Source organism: Musca autumnalis, unplaced genomic scaffold (assembly GCF_047663935.1).
Source record: "Musca autumnalis isolate F117 unplaced genomic scaffold, ASM4766393v1 scaffold_3, whole genome shotgun sequence".
NCBI lineage: Eukaryota > Metazoa > Arthropoda > Insecta > Diptera > Muscidae > Musca > Musca autumnalis.
The window spans coordinates 104,453,866-104,481,041 of NW_027411866.1; the positions used below are offsets into that span (position 1 = coordinate 104,453,866).

At 35.0% G+C, this 27,176-nt stretch overlaps 1 long non-coding RNA gene across 2 annotated transcripts; it reads right to left on the reverse strand.

Moving 5' to 3' along the window:
• Positions 1-297: 297 nt before the first annotated feature.
• Positions 298-16,333, reverse strand: LOC141397258 (uncharacterized). 2 transcript variants are annotated; one of them, XR_012411342.1, is made up of 4 exons: positions 12,824-16,333; positions 9,910-10,005; positions 9,527-9,851; positions 298-1,090 (listed from the first exon to the last, which is right to left on the reverse strand). It is a non-coding gene; the product is annotated as an uncharacterized lncRNA (long non-coding RNA). The 2 variants fall into 2 exon arrangements; XR_012411341.1 differs by having other exon boundaries at positions 298-9,851.
• Between the last annotated feature and the right edge of the window lie 10,843 nt (positions 16,334-27,176).

Consider the following 27,176-nt stretch of genomic DNA (forward strand, 5'->3'; position numbering starts at 1 on the left):
CGAAATTTTTTCTTTAATCTGGCGATGTATATTGACTTTGGTTAAGGTTTTACATATATCAGGGGGTCTAAAAAATGTTTGACCTGAGAACCCACAACACTTTTGGGGTTTTGATCTACTAACCGAATAATATCAACCCCAATTTGAATTTCCCACCCCTGGATTGGCTGTTGCACAGTGATATAATTGCGTAGATATAAAATTGCTTTTAATAACAGACGTTAATAACAAATAAAAATTGTACTTACCTGTTTAATAACTATTTTTAAATCATTTAACATGAATGACAATAACTAATTTTTTTTGTTCTGTGAATTTTATTTTTATAAAAAGTAGAATCAATAAAATGCGTTAAATTATTTAACATATAGTTTAAATTATGTTATTATTAAGTCCAACATTTATAAAAAAGAATATGTTACTCGTATAGAAAACAAGGATTATTGTCGAACCATACCCCACTAATAAATATAACTTCAAACACAGCGAAATCTTGGATTTGGTATCAACTCGGTACCCATTGTCTTCACAAAACTGTTGTGGCAAGCTGCAATAGTATCCTTCAATTATGTTTGTCGGACTTATAAGTCATTCATAACACCTTTAATGAAAACAAGAAAGTATGATTACTTTAGATTAAAGGCATTTGTCCTTGGACAATCTCTCGGTACTGCGATTCCTCAACTCATTTTTGAGTTACCGACAAAAATCGGTAAAATTAAAACGCATAATTATGAATGAAAAGTTCAAATACAATTTGACAGCACTCTTACTATCGGTAGAACCTTACGACTACATATTTTGGTTGCTAACTTATCGACAAATATAGTTAATTACCGAAATAATAAAAATGTAATTTTTGCCGATATTTGTTGGTAACTCAAAAGATGAGTTTGAGAATCGCTCTGCTGGCCATGGAAAAACTCTAAAGTAGGAATCATTCATTCGTGTTAATTCTGACTGAAAGCATTCCCAATTAGACGGAGTTTGATTAATCAAAGATCTCCAAAAATAATACAAGGATAATGTTTAAATATTGTGGACATCGGTACTATTCGCAGGAACATACTTTTGACATACCTTGTTTTTTCTGAAAGAAAAAAAAACAAACAATATTAATTAAATATTTTTCATTCAATATTCACAAAAATTAAGCTGTACACCCTAAGGACTTTTTATAATCAGCGATGCTCTAAAATAATATTTAACAAATCACACAAATAGATACATGCATTTACTTTGAGGAATTATTTGTCGCAGTTATTGTTTGCCAGTAAATGAGCAAAAATCTTAAGAAAAGGAGATATCCTGGAAACCTTATAACAACCATTTCTTTTATGCATATTTTTATTTCCCGACGGAAAACAAAAACTTTCGCAAATTAATTCCCAATACCAAAAGGTTAGCACATTTATGTGCAAAGCTGTTCTCAAACCATCTTGCACGTGATGCGTCCGTCCTATGCCACCAACCAACCCTTCGCATAACAACAATAAAGCTCGCACCGCGTCGTGTAGACAAAAATTTCACTTTTCTTATTACACATTTTCCTCCCCCATTGGAAGCTAACGAACAAAGGTCAATGGCAGGGAAGTTTCTGGGCTTTACAAAAACAACACCAAAAGAACAACAGCAGCACAAGCTGTAGCAACAGAAAAGGTCACATGGCCAGACATATGTATTATACTTTATGCTGAACATTCAGCATTTAGTTTTTGCACTGGTATTGGTGTGCAGTTCTTTTATTCTTCTTCTTTTTTTATAAACATCTAAAAAAGAAGCGCCAAACTATGATGTATGAATCGTAGCTGTGAATGATGTTGTTGTTGCTGCTGCTATTATTGCTACTCTAAAAATAACAAACAACTTTTACCCGTAATCTGATTAACCATAAAACTGGCTACACAAGTATTATCTGAAATACATTTAGGCTTCATTTTTTTGTCATATACATATAGCCTCCGAGAATGAACCGTTTATCCGCTTATAAAGCAAATGTGTTGACGGTTCAATTGTCAGAACAATGTATTATACCGACGGCAAAATCAAAGCCACAGTAAATTGCCGTCGGTATTGTTACTGGTTTTAAGAGATTTTAAAGAATGACAGGATTACAATGACAAATCGGACAATAATTTTAAAAATGTTTAGTTTTGAAGAGATATTAAAGTAGATTAAAGGGACTTATTAAGTGTCATGGTAGTGTAAAATGGTAGTGTAGTCACAAAATGTACTTGGTTCCAAGATGTGGAAAGACACCGATGTTCGAACTATTTAAAGGGACACACATAGTTCATGGTAGTGTAATGATAGAATGCCCGCTCACAAAATGCCGTAGGTTCCAAGATCTGGAAAGACACCGATGTTCGAACCCGTCGGAGTAATGTATTTTAATGTAAACAAGTAAAAAAGTGTCAGTCGGCTTTGCCGACAGATATATACCCTCAGCCAATGTGAAGTGAAACTTTCACCTACGGACAGATGGAATGTATTTAATGTCTCTTCAGAATTTTGTGGCCCTTTTTTAGACATTTGAATTTGCCGACAAAAATCTGGATTAGAAACTAACTGCACTAAGACACAAATGTTGAACCTTTGTGGGTGAGACACCGACCGCCACATATATAGCATATCTACGAATTTAAACTATGTTTGGACAAAAAATTACGAAGGCCAAATGTTGGACCGAATCGGCAGATCCCTTCGAGAATTATCATAGGGGCTTTTTGCATCTTTCGGGCTATTTTCTCAGGGAGTATGGACTTGCCCCTGATGAAATTTGTACCGTGGTATGGAGGGCAGTGAATACAAGTTGCTGCAACAAAAATCGAAGCGATTTGAGAGCAGGTCCTATTCTGAACATATCCGAAATTTTGTGTGGGAGGTACCCGAAGGCGTGGAGCGATTGAGTCCATATTGTAACCTCATTTTAGTTTGGTATAGGTTTGAGGACGTGCAAACTTTTGACCAAATCGGTTACTCCCTTCATGAGTTATCGTGCGCACAAATTTTCCGAACATTTTCGAACTTTTGTGGGGGAGGTACCGGAAGGAGTGGACCGATATAACCCATCTTCGAACTTAAACTATGTTTGGACGAAATATTGCGAAAGCCAAATTTTGGACCAAATCGGTTCATCCGTTCGAGAGTTATCGTGCGCACCAGCCAGCCAGACAGACAGACGGACGGACATTGCTAAATCGACTCCAAATTGTCTGAAACACATGTCGTCCAAACATATTTGGGGTCTAAAACCATTATTTCGATGAGGAACATTTTGACCGTATGAAAGTGTATATGGCAAATAAAAAAATTCCTTTGCAATTCCATTTGAAAAAAATTAAAAAAATGTTTCGCGAGCACATCTACGATTTTTGGTATAGAGTTAAAGGAAAAAAATCTGGTTTCAAATCTGCTAGCGTTCACGAAATTGGCCGATGCGCGCAAAAGTTATAGCGGTTTTTATCCTCTTATAAAGAAAAAATATTGTAAAATTTCTTATTTTTTGTATTGAGAAAATGTAAGCATATATCAGTAACAGCATTTGACATCCATCCGTAGATGCACCAAAATTTCCAAAATGTGTTTTTATTTTCGCGGAAAATCAGAAAAATTAAAAAATCTGGCAATAAATTCAAATTATACTAACTCAGAGTCCGTATAAACCTCTAAAAACTAAATTAAAAATACGTACAGAAACTAGACAACGCGTAAAAAAATGTGAAACCAAAATTATAAACATTGGCTTTATAAATTGCATATTATAACAACAACAAAAGAGAAACAACTCATTGTTGGAAAATATTGTTACAAATATATTTTTTGGTTTGTTTCGAAAAATTAGAAAAAAATATTTGATAGTTATTCAACTATTTCGCTAAAATCTAATACATAAATTAAAGTATTCTGCTAAAACTTTATCAAAATATATGGTTTACCATCGTGAAAGCTTAACTGCTTACTGTGATAACTTATAAGGATAGGAAATTAAGAGTAATATTGAAATTACTATCATTTCAACCCATTTTTACCCATTTTTCTACATTGATGCCAACACAGCTTCCACGAAAATTAATTTTAATGGTCGACATTATGGGATCCCTCCTAAAACACTTCATTTTAAAGAATTGTAGTCATACTTTATAGAATGTGTTAACAGTTCGCGATTTCTGAATGTGTGAAACTGGGATTCATCGATTTCAAAACATTTTTGTTATTTACCATATACCCTCGTTAGCATAAATGCTGAGGGTATAAATATGCTTATTCCTATTTTCAACACATAGTTCAGACTTGACAATAAGGAGTTTCTATGGTATTGAGCTTTGATATGAAAGTGGTTTCCTTTGTTCCCTCCTGGTAGTTGGATTTTATTTAATTTTAAGGTGTTAAATTTTAATGAAACCTCATAATAAGCTCTTTTTTAATTTGTATACCCTCAGCATTTATGCTAATAAGGGCATATGCGCTTTCATACGGACAAAATGTGCCACATTGAAATAATTGTTTTAGACCCCAAATATGTTTGGACGATGGCCGTTGCAGAAAATTTGGAGTCGATTTAGCAATGTCCGTCCATCGGTTTGTCTGTCTGGAACGGATCTACCAATTTGGTCCAATATTTGGTTGTCGTAATTAATTTTGTCCAAACTCAGTTTAAGTTCGGAAATGTGACCGATTAGGTCCATAACTTGTACATCGTGAAATTTCTACCAGACATAGATGAGGTTCCAATACGGACTCTATCGGTCCACTCCTTCAGGTACCTCCCACACAAAAAATCGAATTGTTCAGTGTAAGACCTGTTCTGGAATTGCTTTGATTCATTTTACAAGAACTTGTATTCGCTTCACCCATTACGACAGTAAACGTTTTTTTTCATGGGCAAGTCCATACTTCCTGAGAAAATAGCCTGAAAGCTGTGAAAAACCCTACGACACACAGTGATGCCGCTTCCATACAAAAGTGGACAAAAATAGAAGGCGTTGACCTAGGTTGATGAATTTTTGCACAATTTAATATGTGATATTTTCTTAGGCCCCTGAGTAGTTTCACCGACTTTCACAAAAATCGGTTCAGATTTGGATATAGCCCCCATATATATCTTTTCCCGATTTTGCTATAACTAGGTCAATTTTAATCGAATAGCCTTCAAATTTGATATGTGCAATTTTCTTAGACCCCTGAGTAGTTTCACCGATTTTAGTAAAAATTGGTTCAGATTTGGACATAGCCCCACATATATCTTTCCCCGATTTTGATATAAATCGCACAATTTTTGATGAATAGCCTTCAAATTTAACATGGGATATTTCCTCAGGCATTCTTCATATCCAAATCTGAACCGATTTTTGCGAAACTCGGTGTAGCTACTCAGGGACCAAAGAAAATAACATATATTAAATTTTAAGGCTATTCGATCAAAATTGAACAAGTTGTAGCGAAATCGATGAAAGATATATGTATATGGGAGCTATATCAAAATCTGAACCGATTTTTGTCAATATCGGTAAAACTGATCAGAGGCCTAATCAAATATCGCATATTAAATTTGAAGGCTATTAAATTAAAATTGACCGAGTTATAGCAAATTCCGTGAAAGATATATGTGGGCTACATCCAAATCTGAACAGATATATCTCAGAAGGTTGCATGGATGGGCAGAATGTTTTTACACATTTCGCTTCGGTAGAAATGTCTAATTAGCGGAAATAAAGAGCCAAGGTGGCAATAAGTGGCAATCAAAAGATCCACTCTACTAATTCGTTATAACCCTACGTTGCCCATGTCCAGTTGATGTCAACTTATTGTACTCCCCATCCCCATCCAAAACTTTTAATATTACCAACAAAATTTCCAGAAATAGTTTTTTAATTTTCATATAATTATCGCTTTAGATTACCTGGGAAATATTTTTCATATTTAAAGAGCTATAACTTCGTTATGGATGCACATATCGACAAAATTCTTTCAGATTCGTCGTATCTGATGTATTCACTTTACTGTAAGAAAGAAACGTAAACATTTTTAAAAGTTAACATCGCATTTTTCGATTTTTGTCCACTGCGGCAGCACTGTGCGGCACCATGTGCGCACGATAACTCTCGAAAGGATCAGCCGATTCGGTCCAAAATTTGATTTTCTTAATATTTGTCCAAACTATGTTTAAGTTCAAAGAAGAGCCATATCGGTACCTTCCCCTCAAAAGTGAAAAGGTTTCACTAGAATGGAATAATTATTGGGGAAAAGGATTTTGGTTATGTAGACGGTATTCGATATAGTCAATAGATGAAAGTTTCAATTCACACAGGCTGTTTGCTATTTTCATAACAAGCACTGATCAAACAAGCAAAATATTGCCCACTCCATTCAAACAGCCGCAAAATCCATACATGGATACTAGAGACCTCCACAAAGGAATTCATGGTATGACCAGGAGTGTCGTGCTGCTACCGAAGAGAAAAATGCGGCATATAGAGCTACCTTACAATCAGTAGCAACGCGTAGCGCACGAGAGAGATATCGGGAGAAAAGGAGAGAAGAGAAACGTCTTTTCCGCAAGAAAAAGAGAGAAATGGAAAATCGGGAGTGTGAAAAAATCGAGATGTACAGGAGCCAGAATTAAGTCCGAAGATTCTACCAAAGTGAAACATCAAACAGATGGCTTTGGTACAGGCACATCCTCCTGTAGAGACCAGCAAGGTAATATGGTAACAGACACAGATAGCGTGCTCAGGATATGGAAGGAACATTTCTCCAATAGTAGCGAAGACGATGACACTACAGATCCAATCCCAGAAGATGGTATAGAATGTATACCGCCCGGCCAAGATGAGGTAAAAACAGCAATCAACCGGCTGAAGAATGTTTAAAACCGAAAGCGACGCGCTGATAAGGTGTATGCATCAGCTAGTTACCACCATCTGGCAGGAGGACGCGTACCCGACGATTGGAACCTGAGCATCCTGCGTCCCGTCCAACTATAGGGGCATAAGTCTTCTCCCTATTGCCTATAAGATAGTGTCAGGAACGAAATAATTGGACCATACCAATGTGGCTTTAGACCTGGCAAGTCCACCATTGACCAGATATTTACCCTGCGGCAAATCCTGGAGAAGACCCAAGATATGCAGATCGACACATATCACCTTTTTTGTCGATTATAAAGCAGCAACAGCCCCTCCGATCAAAGGTATTCCATGTAATATCTGAATTTGGTATCCCCGCAAAGCTCATTCGGCTTTATAAGATGACTTTAACTGATACTAGGTCCTCAGTTAAATATGGAAAGAACCTCTCCGAGCAGCTCAGTACCAAAAGAGGTTTCAGACAAGGAACAGCCTTTCGTGTGACCTATTCAACATTTTGCTGGAAAAGGTAATACGAGCTGCGAAAGTGGGTATGGCGGTAAACGGCGAAAAGACCAAATTGATCGTGTCGACGCGCAAAGCGTCACTAGAGCTCGGACCAACTGTGGAAGTTAGTACCTATAATTTTGAGGTAGTTAAAGACTTCGTCTACCTCGGCACTGCCATAAACACAACAAACAACATCAGTTGTGAAATAAGAACAGGAATTGTATTGGCCAACAGATGCTACTATGGTTTAAGTAAGCAATTTAAAAACAAAGCCACATCTCGTCAAACAAAAATAACACTACACAAAACGCTAATACTACCCGTGCTAATGTATGGCTCCGAACGATGGGTACTTGCGCAAGCAGATAAGGCTGTGCTTGGTGTGCTTGAGAGGAAAATTCTTCGAAAAATCTACGGGCCTATTTGCGTTGACGGTGAATATCGACGTCGTATGAACCACGAGCTATATCAGCTATACAAAGACATGAATATAGTTAAACGTATCGAGATGCAACGATTGCGTTGGCTAGGCCATATCGTAAGAATGAGCGATGATGAACCCGCTAAAAAGGCGTATGAATAGATGCCACTTGGCGGTGCACGCAGAATCGGCAGGCATAAGCTTCGATGGAGCATACAAGAGGATGAAGAAATGAAAAGGCGCGGTATTCCAGAAAGCGAAGCGAAAAGCAGAGAGAATTGAAGATCTTTTCTTAGTTCGGTCTATGGAACAAATGTTCTGTAATGGGCCAGCTAAGTAAGTAAGTACTAATTCTACAAACCTGACTTCGTTTTTGGGAGCCTCCTTACGTTTTTTGAAAAAATAAAGATATTTTTATTAATATTTCAATTTTTAAACTAACTGAAATAACACTGTGAACCGCAATTTTGGGGTTGCAAAATTCCTTTTGGGGATGAAAGCCCTTGGTGAGTACATACAAAACCCCGAAAGACAGATCCGTCGTGAGTCGAACTTCTGAGTTATGGCGTGAGGAATATTTTGCTGGAGACCCTATAAGCCGTCTGGAACCAGTGTTATAAATTTGTTCACTGCTGCTTAAACTTATTTTAAGATGACATGTCTTCAGTCAAATCAAATGAGGATTTTTTCGTAGAGCTTCCCAACTCGCTTCCTTCTATTTCCTTTTCGTCCTTTATTTCAAGAACCGCAATAAAAGTTCCACAATTTATTCGCGTAGTGAAAAGTATCTTTCTATACGCCATAACCCAGAAGTTCGACTCACGGCACATCTGTCCTTCGGAGGTTTATATGTACTCACCAAGGCTTTCATCCCCAAAAGGAATTTTCCACCCCCCAAACTTTGAGCTCCATTTTGTTGCACAGTGTAATTGAACAATAATCTTAACACTTGGCGCGCCATCTACAAAAACCTTGTTTTTGCTAGGTTTACGACGTTTTTGATGTATGTAATATACGTCGGAAATGTATGTTAGATACGTCATAATTTCCGACAGACCATCTATGAATACGATGTGCAAAGTTTGTATCTAACGAGAAAAATCCATTTTTGCGGCCAGGTGTTCATGCAATACCAATTGTTAGTTGGTGGAAGAAATGCCTAAGAATGCGATTGTCGGCCATGATTGAATTCATTAAACCAGTTTTTCATAGTGCTATAGGATGGCCCTTTATCAAAATACAAAGACTTAATTTGATCGATGCACTCTTGACGTGATTATCCACGTCGAAATTTGTGAAAAATGATCGGGTGAAAATGTTCACAAGTACATTCCATTGCAATGCAAAGTGATATTTTTCAAGTCACTGTAAACAACACAACACAAGGTGGCATGACAAACTGCCCTCAGTACGTATAGGCTAAAAGCTGTCAAGCCGTCAAAAAATGTTTCAAATGGCGCTTGGCAACATGCGGTATTGCCTAGGCCAGATAGTTGTCGTTGTATAGTCGTGCAGCCCTCGTACGCCTACCACGAGTGACTTAATCGTTGAAAATAATTTATTTTTGATACTAATCGGTAATCGAGACAATTCGATAATTCGGACACCGCCGAAACACGTGGTGTTCGGATAGTGTCGATTATACTGTACTATAATTTCTTTGGTACGTTGGGTTGTCTCTTGTAATTCTCATTTGAATACTTGAAATTTGATTATCTTTTTATTGTATTTAAAAAAATTGACGTACGTTGAAATCTCGTAGGTCCACAAATGGCTACCTTTGATGTAAATCTAAATTGATGCTTTTGTTATATTCTCACTAAACCAGAGCTCCAACGGCAAAATGTAGACACACGCTAAACATTGAATTATATAATGGGAAAAAGTGAAAAATTAACAATATATATAGATAAGACAACATTACAAAAATGCGATTACAAGGTAATGGTGTCGGATCTAGAATATCAGGAGTTCTGCTTTGTGGCACCATCCAATTAATGTTCTTCTCCATTTACGACATTAGCATGCAATTCTGCTGAAACTATACGAGAACAATTTCGCAGGGGTATTATCTGAAAAAACAGTTTTTTTTATTAATTTTGTAAATGAAAAAAAGGACCATTTACTCACCAGATAACTGAAGTGTCTTTCATCTCTTTTTAGTAACTTCTGAACCGGCCGCATTGAAAAATTGAACCTTTACATGTACTCGGTTAATTGCTGCCTCTGAAAATAAAAGTTTCGTGGATTATCACAAAATACATAGTTTTAAGGTAAGGACACATTATGCAAACATTTGCTCCAGCGACCGGTAGTGTGCGTTTACTGATAGCAAGTGAGCGTAAATAATGCATTGAAATTTATGCTCACTTGTTCTCAGTAAGCGCACACTGCCGTTCGCTGGAGCAAATATTTGACTAATGTGACCTTACCTTTAGTTTGGTAGTTTGTTTGTAGAGATGTTTAGGTGTACCATTAGTTTACAAAGCAATTTAGTTTGACATATATATGTTTTTGTTGTTTTTTATTGTGGGATAAAATTCATTCTTCACTTGTTCTCTTTGTTTTTTTTTTTATACAAAAAAAAAAAAAAAAATAGAGAACTAAGCAGCATTTACCGCAAAATCTGAAACTCTAGTCTTCTTAAGCTTTCCCAATCATTTTTATAAAATTTTAAATCTCAAAACACATATTAAATTGACTTGCTTTGTGAATTAAATGTAGACCCAAACATCTGGACAGAAGGTATGTTCAGATATTCAAATGGTAAAAAAAATGTTTTCCATCCTCTCAAATAATTTCACAAATACCTGCATGAGAAAATGGTGTATACTAAACATGCTTTACAAGTCACCGATTTCGCTTTCCATTTTATTTGCTGCGGAGGGTATAAACTTGAAATAAATTTTAGACTTTACATATGTTAAGTTGACATGATAGCTGGGAAGGATATTTTAGCAAGTTAGGAGTTGGACAATATCGGTCCACATCTACGCGTACATATCTCACCAAAGTTCAAAATTATACGCCACATTGTGGTAAGGGAAGCGGTGTGCATTTCTATGCAAAAGGAAACGAGATAGACCCATGGTTAATATATATAATATACATAGCATCATATGCTGAGCCGATTTATGTATGTCCGTCTGTCAGTTAATCCATGTATTTCATTAATCAAAGTAGAAGTCGCATTTTATCCTATCCCGGTGAAAATTGAGAATGGTAATTTTTTGTCTAAAGGTAGCATTTAGTGAAAATCGCTTCAGATTTGGATATAGGTCCCATATATTTGTATATTCGCCCGATTTTATGTATTTGACACAAGAAACACACTATGTTGTGCAATTGCCATGAAATTGGGAAACTGTAACGGAACTTGGTATAGAAATAAAATTCCTTAATTATATTAAAATCGGTTATGATTTGGATATAGTTCACATATATTTTTTCGGCCGATTTCTGGTATTTTATGCACCAAACACTCTAAGTCTGTCCAATTCTGATGAAATTAGAAATATGCGACGGAATTTGGTCTAGAAATATTTGCGGCAATTATATGGAAATCGTTTCAGATTTTATAGTTATAGATAACTTTTATTTAAGCCCAATTTAATATATTTGATGCACCAAACCCTTTACGTCCAATTTGAATAGAAATACTTTTGCGAAATTATGTTGAAATCGTGGTGGTGTAGGGTATCATATAGTCGGCCCGTCCGAATTTAATATTTCCTTACTGGTCTGATAAAGGTCTATTCGGGACTCGGTTTGGAATTTTTAACATAGGTAGTGCTTGTGATCCCGATTACAACGACATACACAGTTTGTTTCGTAGTAAGTCCATATTTCCTGAAATTATAATAATTTTCGTAAGTCAGCTTAAATGATCGCTTAGGAACAGTTTCAGGACTGTTCGGTGATTATTTTGAATCCTTTACCGAAGGTCCATGTGGTCCATACTACTTGACATAATAGCTTGGAATGTCTGAAAATCATATTGTCACAAACAAAATGGCTGGTGGGCTCGATAGCTATCGAAAGGAGTGCCAAAGGTGGACCAAACCTTTGCGAATCGTAATAATTCTCTCAAACTTAAATCAAATTCAAGGATGGACTATATCGGACAACTCATTCGAGGATCTTTCTCACAAAAGTTCTTAATTTTCGATTAAGTGCTATTTAAGACCTGTTCGAGGAAAGTTTTAAATTTTCCACCGAAGGTAGTCCCTATGGTCTTATTTGAAACGTTTAAGTTGTTTCCGTGGGCAAGTGTGTACTTCTTTACATCAGGCACCGATAGCTGTAAAGAACCCCATTGGTGACCAAGTAATATGACTGGTGGGAAGTTTAATTATCGAAAAGAGCGACAAACAAACTTAGATCAAATTCCTGAATGGAATATGTTGGTCCATTCCTTGAGGTATCTCCTCTCTCCTCTCGCGTTCTAACGTTTCCGTCATCCTCTCTCTGCATTCACTGTTTTCTATACAACCTATTTTTGCAGGTGCGTTTATAGCCCTGGGTGCTCCGTAAGGCTGTCTCAGTCTACTAATGCATTTTTACGCATTAATAGTAGGTCCTTTGTTTTGTGTTCTGGGTTCCCAATAGGATTTTCGTATGGTTATACAGTTTTATGCGACCAAAATGTCCATAATCAAAATAATGGTTTTAGACCTTCAAGTGTGTTTGGGCGAAATATGTTTTAGACAAATTGGAGTCGATTTAGAATGTCCGTCCGTCTGTCTGGCTGGCTGATGCGCACGAAAACTCTCGATCGAAGCAACTGATCGTGTCCAAAATTTGGCACTCGTAATAATTTGTCCAAACTTAGTTTTATTTCGAAGATGAGCCATATCGGTCAACTTCTTCCGGTACCTCCCCCACAAAAGATCAAAATTTGCTAAAATGGTGCGCACGATAACTCTCGAAACGAGTAACCGAATTGGTCATAAATTTGCATATGGTAATGTTACTTCCAGGCATAGATCGGTTTCGAATATGGACTAAATCGGTCCCCCCCAAAGAGTGAAGTTAAAGAGCTCACCTAGGATTGTTTTAAAAACATTTATTCAGCAGGTTGTCCTTTCGTCCCCTTTACGACGGTACAGTTTTTATCGTGGGAAGTCCATACTTCCGGAGATAATGGCCTAAAAGCTCCAAGAAACCTTGAAGTCACCAAATAAAATGGCAAATCCGCAACATATTTCTCACAGCCGTTTCCGATTGGTCCAAACTTTGAACATCGTATTATTTCATGTAGTTATGTATCAGGTTGGCATATGGACTGTATCGGCCCCGTCTTTCGGGTACACCCACACATGTGTAGTATAGCAGATTATCTCGGATCGTTTAAATTTTTGTATTCGAGATGCTTTTCTTGGTACCACGGCGCAATTTCTTTTTCGGGGGCAAATCCATACTTCCTGATATATTTTCCCAAAATCTCCAAAAAAAGCCTGCCGGTTCCAACTACACTGGGTAGTACGTATGATAACCGACGAAGGGAGAAATCGATTTGGTCCAAACGTTGCACTTCGTATTATTTCTTACTGCCTCAAAAAATGTTCGACCACTCTTTCAGGTACCTCCCGCTCAAATTTTGGAAACAGGGCAGTTTAAGGGCTCGTCTGGGATCGTTTTTAAATTTTTGCCAACATGTTGTGTATGCGGCCCACAGAGTCACGACCGTGGCCAAAAATGGTCAAAACCAAGTACTTCAGACTACAAAGTTATTGATGAGAATTGATAGTAAACATTTCACTCTGAAGGAATTTGAATTATGGTATTGATTTGTCAAGTAGTTTTGCCAAGTGAAGGTTCAAATCCGATAACTGTTGTAAATATGCATTTTTATCCTTGTGCACAGGTGACTGTTAATTTTTTTACTTGTTTTCCTTTCTCTTCAATATTCCAGAGGAATATATGACCATTCTTTGTCTATGCATTTAACTCTAGCCTTACCATAGTTTCATCACTGTCGGCTAAAGTGTTAGTGCCCATATAATGTTTACCGAACCATAATGGGAGTAATCGGTTATTGACTTTTTACACTCTGAGAAAGTCTTTGATTCCGCTGTATTGTTTGTTTAGCGTTAAAAGCTGCTTTACTGTTCGTTAAATCAGTTCAGACACTCTGTAAACGCTCGTATTTCCGCCTGAAGGATCGTGTTAGAATCCGGCTGTCAAAGGGAGATTCTTGTTTCCGTTCTCCTCCGCTTCCAGCGGGCCTATGTGCTAGGTTATTAAAACTTCACATAAAGCGTTTTGACTTGTTTCAGATATAGGGTCTGATACATTATGATCTACTGAATTATACTTTATGACCTGTTCTATGTTTCGGTGGTATGTTTAGTGGTCTCTTTCTATCCACTCGTTTATCGACCTAAGTCTTATAGTTGCGAAGGTTGCTTCATACCTCACCTGAATTTCTATGGGGTGGACAAATTGTTCCGCTGATGCTTAAGGCATATAATATACATATAAAGAATTGTGAATTTTATTTCTGTAGGCTGTGTTAACTACCCCACAAATAACTAAAACTTTGCGCTGAAAAGTTACAAAACTTCCTGCGTCACGAGAATGCTATATCTTTTTTATACCCTTCACCATAGCTATGGAGGGTATATTAAGTTCGTTTTTCCATTTGTAACGCATTGAAATAATCATTTGAATCCTATAAAGTGCATATATTCTTGATCTGGGGGCCTATTCTGTAACTTTTTAACAACTTTACTCATTGTTTATTTTACAACAATTTCATTTGTTTGTTTTATTGTTGTTACAAAAACAAAAGAAATTTAAACAATATCGATAGTTGTTAAAAGTTATAGAATAGGCCTACAGGGTAAAATTCTGAGTCGATTTATGCGTGTCCGTCCGTCCGTCTGTGGTAATCTCTCTAGCATCCACAAAAATGTAGATAGGACGCTGAAATTTGGAGATGATGCGTCTTTTGTTTGAAGGCAGATCAAGTTCGATGATGGTCTATATTGGTCCACGTTTTGCTATAGCCTTCTCTCGATTTTCTGTACTTTGAGGATTTTAGCTAATTATTTAAACCGAGTTTGCTGTAATTTGACATTAGAAGTTCTCAATGGTCACGAAACTTCTTCGGTGTTTTGAGGGTCTTCGCTAGATTGCTTGACGAAACGACCCGTAATTTGGTCCCATATAATTTTACCACCTGATTGAACGCATTTTTAGATTCGATAATTTGGGTATTTCGGGTATCAGTGATGGGACATTTTTGGACCTAAATATTCCACTTTAGTTAATAATAGTTTATGGTGGATGGCCCGGCCGAACTTAACGGCTTTTTGCTCGTTTAATTTAGGGATCTATTCATAGGACATTTATGTCCACTAGGGTTAAGACTTGTTCACAACCTCATATCCCTGTATCGTAGCTTGATGGATTTTTACATAAGATTACATAAAATCATTTCATACATTTTAAAAAATATATATATTTTTAAAATCGATTTGTGTGTGAACTTTTTTTTACATTTCAACGGAGTAAACTTTATTTTAGTGAATAATATACAAAAGTTCATTCATCCGTGCAGGAAATTATTTTTGAGAAAAAATGTCGAAAAGTCATAACCCTTATGCCTACCCGTCTTGGTATTGTATTCGGTACATTCATGACAGTCTTGAGGGAATTAATTTGTCGGCAAATCCGACTGGCCCTTTTACTTTATCCTGCATAGTCAAATAAATTTGCCGGTTTAGTCGATGGTTAGACTAGCAAGGTTTCTTGAAACCAATTTCGTTAAAGTTTCTTTTCAAGTTTCGTTAGTGTCCACACACGTTAACGTGAAATTTAAGATTTTGGCGTGTCCTCTTTATTTTACCATTCATGTTTGTTGTGTTTCTCATACCAATAATACCAATTAATAATTAAATTAATATTAATAGTTAAATGTTCACTATTTCATTAATTAAATGTTTTTATTAAATCTTTTTATGCTTGCTTTGTTGTTAACGATTGCTTGAGAAAATAAAAATGAAAGAAAATGGAAGAAAAAAAAATCTTGCAACGAATAACAAGAAGAGGCAGCACAACAAACACAGAAAACGCCTATAAGCTTGACGTTGCCATGTTGAAATCGTGCTAGTCTGACCATCGACTAACCAAACTCAGTCCTTTTAGACCCCTTTATCGCATTTGCCCCTGTAATCAAACAAAAGGTGATGCGTCTTGGATTTGAAACAGTAAAAATATTGAGGATGATTAGTTTAAAATCATGCAATGATAAAACAAAATCAAAGACAATGGTAAGCACGCCTGCCTTCTGTACTGAACTCCCGGGACAGACAACACCACATTTTCAGCAGTGGACAAATACCACTCAGCGCTATTTCCTAATTATTTCAGCTTAATAAAACTTGTCTGCAAGGTTCTACAAGGTTCAGGTGCCCTCATTGGTATGCGAGAACGCTGCCATATCCCGTCTGGGATGTTCTTCGTTCTTGTGCACGGCACATAGTATTCCACTGTATGTGCAAATTTTGTGTAGGTTTCCACACAACCCATGAGGTACTACACTCTGTGCGTTGCCAATTATTTTATATGGCTGGCATCCCCACCACAGGCCTACAACCATAAACAATCGTTAGCAAATAATTTCCACTTAACAGTAATACGATCACAATGCTGTTAGAGTGCCAAAATAATAATGCTCTGAGCAATGATTTTCATATCTCTGTCAGAGAAATAAATCACTAAAACGATTGTTAAACATTTTATACACGAGCATGTTTGTTTGTTGTTGTTTTTCGACGAAGTGGAAATCATTGTGTTTTTACGTAGTGGGTAGAAATAGCTAGACGTTAGACAATTTCACATCCCTTCAAAGTCGTTCAATGTTCATATAAAACATTTTATAAAAAATTAAAAAAATTTCTCCATATGTCTGCAAAAATAAATGAATAGATTAGTCATAATATTTTTCATTGTTTTAAGAGAAGTGTATTAATAAAGATGGCAAAAGAAGAAACTTTAATTAAATCATGTTAATTTAATATTGAAAAAATGTTGGAGTAGAAAATTTCAGGAGAACATGTTGCATAAACATTTTTCAATGTTGCATCAACATGTTTATGTTGCTAATTTTTTACATCAACATGTTTTCAATGTTTAATCAACATGTTTGAGGCTAATGATTCTTGTTTTGCACAAATTATTTTTAAACGATTATCATAGAAAAATTACAATAAAAATACCTTTGATATTACCTTAGGTTCCATAAAAATATTGAGATATTTAAGATAGGCTTGTGTTGAAGTTCATTAGGCATTCAAAACCATTAGATTTGTCAAGAAAAGTCTTATGACATTTATAAATAGTTTGAATTCCTTTTGATCTTCAACACAGTCATACCCGGCAAAACTTCTCATTACCAAACCTCCTATTAGCCCATTATTTTAACAAGGGTATGTCGCGCGAAATAAGTGGTGAGTTGTGGCTATTAAAATAAATAGTTAAATATGTAGATACTAAAAGTACAGACTACTTATTTTACTACTAAAATTAGTGGCCAAAATATAACCGTCAATGTCGAGCGACATGTTCTTTTTAAAATAATGGGTTAGTAAGGGGTTTTGTAATGACTATTTCTGCTTAGTAATCATTTCGCCCATAAGTAACCCTTACAGAACTAATAGGATACACACTATGGATAGTTTTTGATTTGTTATCTTATGTCAAAAGCTAAGTTATTCAGAAAGTTTTATTTAAGAACAAAAGCGTGAAATACAAAAAATGTTTAATAATGTTGTTTTTTAGAAAACTACATAAATGATTTTCTACATAAATTTTCATTAAGCTTTCAATGAAAGCTCCCAATGCTTATGTAGTTGTTTGTCGATGTAGTGGAAGATTAAGAATAAATTGTATCAAAGATTAGTTCTTTGATACCTGAAAATGTTCTGAAGAAACTAAATACTGATGGAATTGTAAAGTAGAAATAAATTTCCTTCCATCCAGTTTTAGAAATGACTGTTTTGTTCAGGATCTAACCATGAATCCATATGGCTTTATTTGTCTATGGTCATAGTAAAAAATTTTTTTTGACAGAAATTTTCAATTAATTTTTATTTCTCCGCTTTCATAGTTGGAGTTGTTTCAAGAAGAATGATATAGTAGAGAGAGAAGTTCTTTAAAACCAGACAATTTTCAAACCAGAGACTGATAAAATTGTGAAGTAAAAATGAACTCCCACAATCTTTCGAATTTGTTATTTCCTTTTCGGTTATGAACATAGATTCCAACGAAACGATTAATAAGGAATATTAAGATGAAATAGAAAAATATCGAGAAATCGTTGTTGGTATCGTATAAGGGTACAGTTTAAAGACGTTTTGGTAGGATATACTCTACTTTTTTTAGTTCCGATAACGAATATGGGAGAGAATAGCTGATGTACAGATTCCGCTAGAGCAAAATTTTTTTGTTTTTCGATCAGAATGAATAATTACCGAAATAAAATGACCTAATGTAATTTTGTAGTTTTTTTTTTTGTGACAAAAATAAGCATTAACATTGTTCCAATCAGTTATCGATAATGTAATACAAATGTTTTTATTCGTTTGCGGATATAACTGACTAAGCAGCTAAAGTTTAGTTGAAATTTATAATCGACACAAAAGAGTAAAATTGTCTAATCCACTGAATATCTGTGAAATAAATGACAATTTCACCAAACTAATTTGTTTTAGGTGTCCGTGAAAATTAGATTTTATGGCTACAACTGAAAAAGTCCATATGAAAAAGACATTTGAGTAGCTAGCAAAAGAATGTACACAAGAGTTGGCTACACTTTCATCATTCAGCTCATATTGAGAGAGAGAAAACATACAATATGCCTGTCTGCGTACTCGATAATTTGTAATAATTATTACAAATGTTTCTAAAATTGACAGATGTATAAAGGAAAAGTTGCTGAAAAAATTGTTTCAGCAACATTTAGTAAGTAAAAAGACACACCAATTGTTTAGGTAAGCCTTGATTAAAATTACACACCTACGTGTTTTATTGTATAAAACTGCATAAACTGTGCACTTGTTTTCAGGTGCCAAAGTAAATTATGTTTTTTGACCACAATTGAAAAAGATATTTGTGTAGCCAACATAAGAATGTGTAGCCAACCATCTACACTATGATCATTCAGCTCATATTGAAAGAGAGAAAACAAACAAAGTTTATGTAATCCTTGTTTAAAATTAATCACTTTCGCATTCTAATGTAAAAAACTGTATAAACTTCGTACGAGTCATGTAATAGTCTTCAATTAATCTCCAAATTCCGCAGCATGTTTTCAACTTTGACACCAGTTTTATTTGAGTTCATATTATATTCTGCTTTCTCCTTATGAATTTTAGATGTTTCCAAGATTTTCCGTGTGGTAGAGAAAAAAAAACTTCGAAGACTTTTAGTAATTGTTGTACACATTTAAAATCGAAGGAACAAAAATGATGCAAGGTCTCCTCCTTCGGGTAGCGTCAAGAAACAGCTTTTCTCCTTTCGTGAGGTACATACAAATACAAAGTCACTTTTTAATACAAAACTGATAAGTTTACTGACTATAACATTTAGAAATTTAATTTAAGAAACCAAACTAATTTAATAATTTTCACAGGTCGTTTAGAACAGGTTCACAAATAGATAATCATTTAAATTTTTTCCTGCTACTTCGTTTTATTATCATTATAGCGGCGCCATCTTTATTTCGTTTGACGTAAACTGCATGAAAACATCTGTCAACCAAATAACGATAGTGCCATTTTCTCATTTCATTTCAAATATAATACTCATGGTTTTACTGAAGCAACATATTTAATTATAACACTTAAAAATTCAACTTAAGAAACCAAACTAATTAGACAATTCTCACTGCTCATTTAGGGCAGTCACAAATACAGAAAACAATTTAAACTTTTTTCTGCTGTTTCGTTTATTATCAGGCGCCATCATTGTTTATTAGTGGCACCATCTTCATTTCTTTTGACGTAAACTGCATGAAAACATCTGTCAACCAAGTAACAATAGTGTCATTAGCAGAATAGTAAACTCCTGTATAAACGTACTCTCAGAGATAATTATTTTTAGAACACTGATCCTCAATCTAGTCCGATTTCGTGATAACAAAACACTTGTTCTCCCTCTTTCTCTCTCTCTCTCTTTTAAATTATAGGTTTCTTTGTTTAGCAAAGTGAAGAAGTTCTTAACAGTACCCAAATCCACAATTTGTGAGCATCCCTAGGTCTTCTTAATATTCGTAAAATGTATTTCTTGACAATATATTTTATTTCCAAGATAGTAACTGAAGATTTTACTCAGGAGAAATATAAATATGATATTGCTGCTTCCTTTTGCTCTCTCACTATTGATTTGTCATCAGACTACAAACCCAATATTTCAATATGGAGATATCATAGGAAGAACTACTTAATACCACAAAATTGACATCAAATAATGTCATAGAATCAATATTTCACTACTTGGTAATGTATAGGGTAATGCCATGTTGTTGTCGCACTTTCGAAAGAATAGATTGATTGGGTGATGTGCCATATAAATTGATGTACAATTCGAAGGTTAAAACATTCATTATTCATTCAATTTTTGAACCATTGTTGACGCAGTGCATTTAAATAGAAACAGGAAGAAATTTCGTTGCAAAATCTATGGAGAAATTTGCTTTGCCGAGTATGTATTGACACATGGAAAACCCCAGTGGGAAGGCCAAGAGGAAGCAACTCAAAATATATCGACTTAAAGAAGCCTATTCTAAGTTGGACGTGAAGGATACATTTTCAGTTAGGAACAACCTAACCGATCTTGAATTTTTCATAAGCCCCACTATTGGCAAGAATGTCTTTATAAGAACCAGTCTTGGAAAATTCAACTTTGAAGGGTAAATATTTCTAATAATATAGTTGTATAAATAAATTTGTACATATTTTTGACTGAAAGATTGACGCTTATAGAACTCTGTCTTATGTTGGGCTTGAAGCATTAATGTTCAGTTAGTTACAACGATTAATATCTGACTGGACGGAAGATAGGATCTTGAGAACATGAGGCCCACTATTGGCAAGAATGTTCTTTATAAATGCGTTGAAAATCAATCATCAATGAAGTGTAAAGATCCCTGATATTGTAGCTGAATAAATTAGTTCGCACATATTTTTGGGTCAGACGAAAATCTCATTGAGTGATCGATTAGCCTGCAGCAACAATAATTTGACTTAGTTTATCAACGAGTGAAGCTGTATACGACACAGCAGCGTCGATAAACGATCCGCATGTTACACACATATGTCAACTTTTTGTGTACGTGAAGCTGCGTTAGCGCAAGGAGCAAACATGCTTTTGATTTGTCTCTGCTTGTCATCACTGCTATAAAGCTTACGAAGACGAGCCTATTGACAGATCGCACAGATGGCAAACTCCAGTTGGAACGTAAAGTGGAGAATCAATGTAAAATACTCTCGCTTGCAAAAGTGTATTCTAACAAGCTTGAGGCATAAATGTTCACGTAGGAATAACCTAAGTATGAAAGTAATTGGTGTCTGACTGACCACAACGAGAAAAGTTAGGGTCTAGAAATATGGCATGGGGCCCACTAACGCCAAGAACGTATGTATAAGATGTGCATTTAATTTTAGTCTGACAGAAGACAGTTTCTGCATTTGCACTGTATTTTTTGTTTTCTTTGTATCTCAGACTATGAATATGCTCTCTCCTCATATGAGTATAGGCTCTCTTCTACAGTATGGCCATATTGAAATACCTAAATGCCCTTTAAATTCAGTTTGATTTTGTGCATTAAGAATGTAGATAATACACGAATTAATTTGAATTAAGGCAGTTTATACAAATTAACGCTGCCGTCTGTCTAGAGGATTAGAAAAATCAAACATACTTTTGGGAGATTACCCAAATCTCCTTAATAAATCGATTAGTATGAGGCCTCAATAATCTTAGTTATTTTAATAATGTGTCCTGCATACTTTAGGGCGCCATGCTTCTTAAGACGAATCAAAAACATATGTCACTTGAATGTTTTGGAATTGAGCTAATGGAAAAGATCGTTGAAGGTTCAGAAATTTAACGTTAATAATTGTGAAATTTAACACACATTTTTGATGAGAAAAATACGTAGATCCTTGGAGAGAAACCGTTATGCTGTAACCAACACATTGCCGACTATTTTATAGACCAAACACCGAAGTTGCAAACCTAAACAAATTATAATTATTGAAATGTCTACGCTGATATTCCGACGTCTATATAGTGGAAGTTTATGATTAAAGTGGCAATTTCCTCATAATGAAGTATACCAAGTATCCAAAAAAATTGTGGCCAACACATTTTCCTTTTGGCAGACTGTTTCCTCAAGTAAAGGATTAGACATTCAGAGCAATGCATATCCAAAGCTTTGTGTGATTCAGAAATGCTGCTAATACGCATCCGTTTCTTGTTAACCTTCTTGTCTGCTTTGAAATCCTTCATGAAGATTTTAAAAATAAACTGCGACACACCATTTTTTTAAATGTTAATCTCCATCCCAACTCCTCTCATCACGACATAGGTTTTCAAAAATTACAGCCAGGCTCTCGGAAACATTCATGACATTTCTAAGACTTCAAACCGTAAAAAAGAAGAATATGTCAATAAGTAGGTAAATCCTTTGTATTCCGTTCCCCTAAATAACTTATGTAGTTTCATATGTATATCCCAAAATGTATCAAATTTCATTTCCAAGTAATTATTTGGCAACTGTTCTTCATCCCATCCTACATTAATCAAGAATTGGGTCCTCAAAGAATTTTCAGCATTACAAGTAAAAATTTTCGAAACAATTGTCGTTATTTATCAGAAGATTCTCTGGATTTCTCTAATCCAGCTTCTTAATCTTATGCAAATTCATCCATACTCCACCGAATTCCAGGACCTATAGCTCCACAACCTCCGGACATACATTCCTCATTGAATTCCTTTATTAATTGGGTTTTCGAATGCGTTCATGATGTTTGTTAGAATAACATTGAGGTCTTTCTTTTCTTTTAACATGTTGTCGTGTTCCTTTCTATTCTGTTCCCCTAAGTAATTTATGCAATTTAAAATTGTTCTAACTTGTCCATATTTATAGCCTAATTTGGTACTGAATGTTTTTAAAAATGTTTTTATTATAATAAAATCCTTGTTTAAAATAATTTCAATCCAATCGCTCCTCTAGTCGCATTCAAGATGTTCCATCTATTTTTTGGCGACCTTATCGTCATCACTAGTCGTCCTCCTAAGTTATTGTCGTTATTTACCAGAAACTTATCAATATCTTTACCTAATTAGATCAAGGCGTACATAATTAGATCAAGGCATATATACGATTCCCAATTCCAACACCAACAGCTCCATAATATCTGTAACTCCGTGTAGGTATTTGAAATGTCCATATTGTGTTATTTCTCTTCATTTAAAAAAAATGCATGTGTTTTTTCCTTCCTTCGTTTCCGCTAGAGTGTTTATATAACAGTGTTTATTTAAATCATGTTGAACATTTTTAGGCACATTTGGTAAATAATTTTTTTTATTTTTCTATACGTTTTAATGTTTTTTTAATTTAGTTTTATTATTTTTTAATAATAAAAAATTTCTCTCATTGCACCTTTTAACAAGTACAGACATTGCCAACCAAAATTCAATTAAACGGCTCTGTCAATGTACTTTGTTTAGGTCATGAAAAGAGACTATGTGTGTTTACAATACTTACCACACACATGTGCATATACATTACTTTTTAGGTTGTTTTTTAAATTACACCCACTGTTTTACATCAAGTATGCGATTCTTTGTTCTTATTAACATATTTATTCCAATTCTCCAATCTGGTTGCATCGAATTGCTGGCCTCCGTTCTGGTTTCAGCTGAAATATCCAAAGGTGTAGATTCCTTGTTAAATGATCTATGTAATTATCCAAAACCATCACTTGTTGTAATTCCCATCTAGTTTGTTCTCATCAAGTAAGCTAATTATTAAGTAGGCGAATTCGGTGGCATGATAGTATAAAAATAGTCGGTTAAAAGTACAAAAAAGAAAAAATCTTAAAAAAGCTATTCCGTTTTCCGTTAATAGTAACGACGCATGGTTGTTTGAAACTAAAAGTGGGCCCTATGCAGACATATGTTCAAAAGGATTCAATCAACAATCTTCAGAAATTCCTTGGTCTTGGTCTTAACGTAATATCTTGAAATATTGCAATTATTGTTGCCATAGATTATAGTGCCATATATACTTCAACTCTAACAATACCATATTTAATTTTTATGTAATATGAAATACGGCAGGATTTTGAAACTTTAATTTTGAAATATTGTAATTATTGTTGCCATAGATTGGAGTACCATCTATACTTTAAAATTAAGATTATTAGTGACCGATTTGCATGTGAAGGCTTTGTTGCTGAGCACAGATTTTGGCGGAATATTTAGATTTTAGGCCAGCAGACTTCAAAACCTATTAGACGCATTGCCGGGAAAGTATGAAATGCGGCAGGATTTTGAAACTTTGTAATTATTGTTGCCTTAGATTGGAAAGTCATCTGCATTTCAAAATTAACATTATTAGTGACCGATTAGCATGTGAAAGCTTTGTTGCTGAGCACAGATTTAGGCGGAATATTTAGATTTTACGCCAGCAGATCTCAAAACCCTTTAGGCTCATTACCGGGAAAATATGAAATTTTTAAACTTTAATGAGTTTAATAATAGTTTATGATGACGATGAAAGATACATTGTTAAGCATAAGCATTAGCTAGCAGACTGACACACACCCAGGCTTATATTGTTTTGTTTCTTCTCTGCTTCTAATCTTTTCGATCATTACCTAATTAGTGGGCCTCATGAAAAAATTAATCCACTAGGATTTAATCCACAATCTTCAAAAATGTATGGCCTTCGTGATGTTCTTTGATCTTCAAAATTTCCAAGCAGATAGCTACCATTGCCATAGGTTAGAGCTTTAAAAGCTTTATTGTGGAGCATATATTCAGGCGGAATATTTAGATTTTATATCAGCAGATGGAAAAACCCATTGCCGGAGAAATATGAAATACGTCAAGATTATGAAACTTTAATGCTTTTAATAATATTTTATTTATGTCGGAGAGAGTTAAATTGTTAAGCCTACATTTAGGCGGAATATACACTTTTGTATAAGCTGGCAGATTGCCACATATCCACGATTGTGTGGTTGGTGTTTTCTTTGCTGCAAAGTCCAATTTATATTTACTCATAAAGAGTTAATTTAAGAAAACTCTTTCGTTTTTCGTTGAGCTTAACGACGCATGGCAATTCGAACAAAAGTCGTCGTCTAAACTTTTCGACCATGTAGAAATGCGAGTATATACCCGAAGGATTTAGTCATCGAAATCTTCAAAAAGTGGGTGGTCTTTATGTAGGATCTTGAAAATTTTCAAGAATGTAACAATTGTTGCGATAGGTTGGAATACCATCGTTACTGGTGGGCGATAAACCCAAAAAAATTAAATATATGCTTTGAAAATTAGAAATATGGAATGATTTTGAAACTGTAGCGTTGCAGTTAATAATTAGCACTACAATAAACATATATGTACACATAAAGAGTTAGTTTTAAGAAAAAATCATTCGTTTTTGGTTGAGATTAAGGCTTTACAATCTTCAAAAAGTTGGTTGTCTTGCTGTAAGATCTTGAAAATTTTCAAGAATGTAAAAATTGTTTTCATAGGTTGGAATGCCATCTATAATGGTGGGTGATAAGCCTAAAAAAGTTATATTTTTAGCATACATTTAGACGGAATATTTAATTTTTATGCCAGGAGACTAAAATAACTCTTGGTTCATGTACACTGGTACACTCGAAGAAAATTTTAATAAATATCACAGTGTGTCTATCTCAGAGATAATTTTTAGTTTCTAAATGATCTTTGATCGGTATCACAGATTGGTTTTGTGTGGTATTTTTGCTAAGTGCACATAGAAATTTGGTATTTTTATTGGCATCTATGGGATTTTATCGGTTCACTTGTAACATTTATGTAAATTTTATCATTTACAATATTTCATTTTTTAATTCGGGCATTATTATTGCGATTGCTGTAGGGTGAGAGGGAATAGTACTAAAGTAAATTGTCATACATGAACTTTTTCATGATATTTATGTACTTTAATAAATAATTAATTATGTACTTGTAAGTGCACTCTTCCTATGACTTCCCCATGTTATAGTAATGGATTAGTAAGCTGATTGTAAGTAGTTACTCCTAGTTAAGAAAACATTTTTTGGTAATGACGTTTTTAACTTGGACGGCACTTAAATCCGGGATAGGCTCCTTTTTTCTTTTGCATACTTTAGGGAGCTGTTATTATATGAATGCATGGTTTTTCAATTAAATTAATTATGTATGCGAAGAGAGAGAAAGAAACGTTTTTTGAGAGCACATGTGCTCCATTCTGTTTAATAGTGCTTAAAATATTTTGCACATTAATCCAGCGTGAGGCACACCACAACAACAATCGGAGAGAGCGTAGTTGTTATTGTGTGAGTGCATTGTTTTTAATGAGCAAAGTTTAGTGTGTATGCGGAGCGGTAGTGCTCAAAATATTTTGTGCATTAGCCTCTCTGAGCGAGACTTCCCTTTGCTAAACCACGACAGATGAGAATAAAGTGAAAATATGTTGTTGTTGCAGTCACGTTAACGTATATGTGTGATCTTGGCTGATGTGGAGTATGTAACGCTCACTGAGAGCTAAAGTGCACATATTCAATATGTCATATTGCGTGGCCTTGGGTAATCTCTCCGAGAGTGTCTTACCTTTTGGTAAACAACGAAAGATGAGAACAAATATTACGTAGTTTGTTGTTGTAGATTTGGTAACGTATATGGACGAGCATCAGTGATTCAATAAAGTATGCCTGGGAAAAGCTCTCACCAATAAATGTATGAGAACAAATATTTTCGATGAACATCCTTCAAATCAGAGTAAGGCAGAGACATTTTTTGGGTCTCCCTTGTGCTCTCAATGAGCGTAAATTTGTTGATGCTCACAACGTGTTAGCATCTACACAGGCTGTGAGCGATAACCAATTTACGCTCACTTAGAGCACATTGTCTCTCTTGTGAGTCACAATGCCTTCCACTGCTTCAAATGACTAAGGAGAATGATATTACATATTATTTTTTTGAGTACCTATGCGTATATGTTGTATCGTACAACAATGATACATACAATGATGAACACGAAGAGATCATTTGTATGGTGAATCGTACGAAAACGTAAAGGCGAGTGCTGATCTTATTCATCCATGAATGTATGATTTATCGTTATCCCTACATATTTCCGGAGAGAG